Genomic DNA, 2,679 nt, shown 5'->3' on the forward strand with positions numbered 1-2,679 from the left:
TTATTTGGATTGAAACTCTCTTATCCAAAGCACCTCTCCTAGAACCTCAAATGATATTTTTCTTGAATGGTGTTCTTTCAATCAAACTAGAGAGAACCAAATCAAAATGAGGACTCAGTGAGCTGGTCTCTTCAAAAGACATGTTCTCTCTCAGCGAATTCCCTCTGTAGGATTCTAAATTGTATTATTTGGATTGAAACTCTCTTATCCAAAGCACCTCTCCTAGAACCTCAAATGATATTTTTCTTGAATGGTGTTCTTTCAATCAAACTAGAGAGAACCAAATCAAAATGAGGACTCAGTGAGCTGGTCTCTTCAAAAGACATGTTCTCTCTCAGCGAATTCCCTCTGTAGGATTCTAAATTGTATAGGAATCGAGGGTTGATTTTACAAGCTCATTTGGAACCCCCTTATTCCAAACAAAATCAAGATTTTCTGTGGTCGTTTGTTAACCAAAAGGAGACGACAGACAAGAAAGCTCAGTTTGTGAAAAGAAAGAAGGTCGGATTGGAGATAATTCATGCAGTTTCTTCTGTATCGGTTTTGAACCTAGAACCCCTATGAGGGAACGACACGGCTTTATCACGTGACCTACTGAGCCACCCCAGTAAAAGGTAGTCTTATTTCGATGACAGGTGAAAAATCATGCAATTATGCTATGTTTTTTAACTTTCCTCTAAAACACTTAGAACTTATTTTTATAAAATTAGATTTCTCATAAGAAAATATAGTATATGGACAAAATCACCCAAAACATAAAGTTCAGGTGACAAAGGATAACATTCTATCACATTTTCTTCTTAGACATAGTCTTTGTAAAAATATATTTTAGGTAAATTGTTAACTTTCTATTTTCAATATAAAATATATTAAATGAGAGAAAAATAGTCTAAGCTCATGTTAAAAGATTTATGTAGGAAATCTCACTACAACAAAAGTTGTAGATTATGATACATTTTCTTATCTCTACGTGACGTACTTTTGTGTCGCACAAATAGAGAGCGACACATACAAAAAATGTGGCTAGAGCATATGTGGAGAGCGTCTCTCTACACATTTGAGAATGTGTCACAGAACTCGTGAAACATATATATGTACATATATATGTCATGAGTGGTGAGTGGTGACACATACATGTGTCACCAAACTTGTGATACATATATGTGTCAAGAGTGGTGACACATAATTGTGTCTAAAACATAAAAATATAAGAGTATCATCATTCAACATTATAACTTCCTAGGAGGTCACCAATCCTAAGATTAATTTTATCAAAGCGCATTTAACTATAGAGTTTTTTTTCCAGCTTATATACTATTATAATGTTTAATCATCATCATAATTAAAATCTAAGATTTATTATTTAAGCCTATTAATAGATCCTCTCACAATCTATGTTGAACTATTAGCCTTTTTAATAATATTTTGTTGTATATCTAATGACGCAAATATGTGTTGTGATTTACTACATTTTTTTATTTTTGTCTCTATTGTTTAATCCTTTGTAAATATAATGATACTTTTATATGTGTCATAAAATAAGTATGGACACATACAACTTTTATTGTAGTGTCTATAGATATGTGTAAAGTTCGAAACATAATTTGATAAGGTGTTACGGTCATTTTTGGATTGGGTATTATTTTTGGTTAATAACCTTTCATCCTTTAAAATAAAGTAGTAACGCGTTTGTTCAATTTTGTTAGAGGATATTATGTAGAACTATTTAGTCCATTAAAATGAAATAGTCTAGAGATTTAAGAGTAAATAATAGGGAAATGGGGTGTTACTATAGTCCTAGAAATATTTTTCATTTAGGATTAGATCTAAAATGACATCATTATCAATTAACTTTCTGAAAGTTATTAAGATTTTTCATTTCCCAATCATTTTCCTCATCCACTTCGATTGCATATTAATCATCCTATTTGCGTATCCTCACTTTGATTGCTTATACTCACTTATTTTCTTAATCCCCTATATTTAGAAAGTCTTCTGCCAAAAGGGAAATATCTAAAATTTACAAAACAAACCCTAAAGAAATAAAAGATTACAAAGAACCCTGTACGAATCTAAAAATCACAAACAACCCCTTAAAAATCCAAAAATTAAGAATTAAAAATTAAAAATAAAAATTACAATAGCCCTCTAAAAAGGCTAACTTGCAATAACCCTTGATAAAAATCTACAAATTCTAAAAAATTACTTGAAAATTTAAAAAAAAACAAACAAGTTTCTGACATATTTTTACTTCAAAAAAAAGTTTCTGACATATTTGAATATTACAATAGACCCTTAAAAATTTTGAAAATCACTAACAACCCCCTAAATTTCAAAAGTTGCAAACAAATCCTAATAACTTCAAAAATAAGAAACAACCCCTTTAAAGTTTTAAAAATTACAAAAAGAACATGAAAAATATGAAATTACAAACAACCCTTCAAAAATATGAAAATTGTAAAGCAATTCCTAAAAAACTAAAAGTTACAAGCAAACTCATAAAATACTTCGCTCATATGTATAGTGCATTTGGTCATCTAGTGTTATATTCTAATATTGTACCCCCTTATAATAAGAAGTTTTCAAACATGACATAAGTATGATAGGTGTTAATAACAAATTGAACCAAACTCATCTAATCTATCTATCCTTTAAAAGAGGGAGTACCCAAAAAACTTT

This window comes from Asparagus officinalis, chromosome 3 (assembly GCF_001876935.1).
Source record: "Asparagus officinalis chromosome 3, Aspof.V1, whole genome shotgun sequence".
NCBI classification, from domain to species: Eukaryota; Viridiplantae; Streptophyta; class Magnoliopsida; order Asparagales; family Asparagaceae; genus Asparagus; species Asparagus officinalis.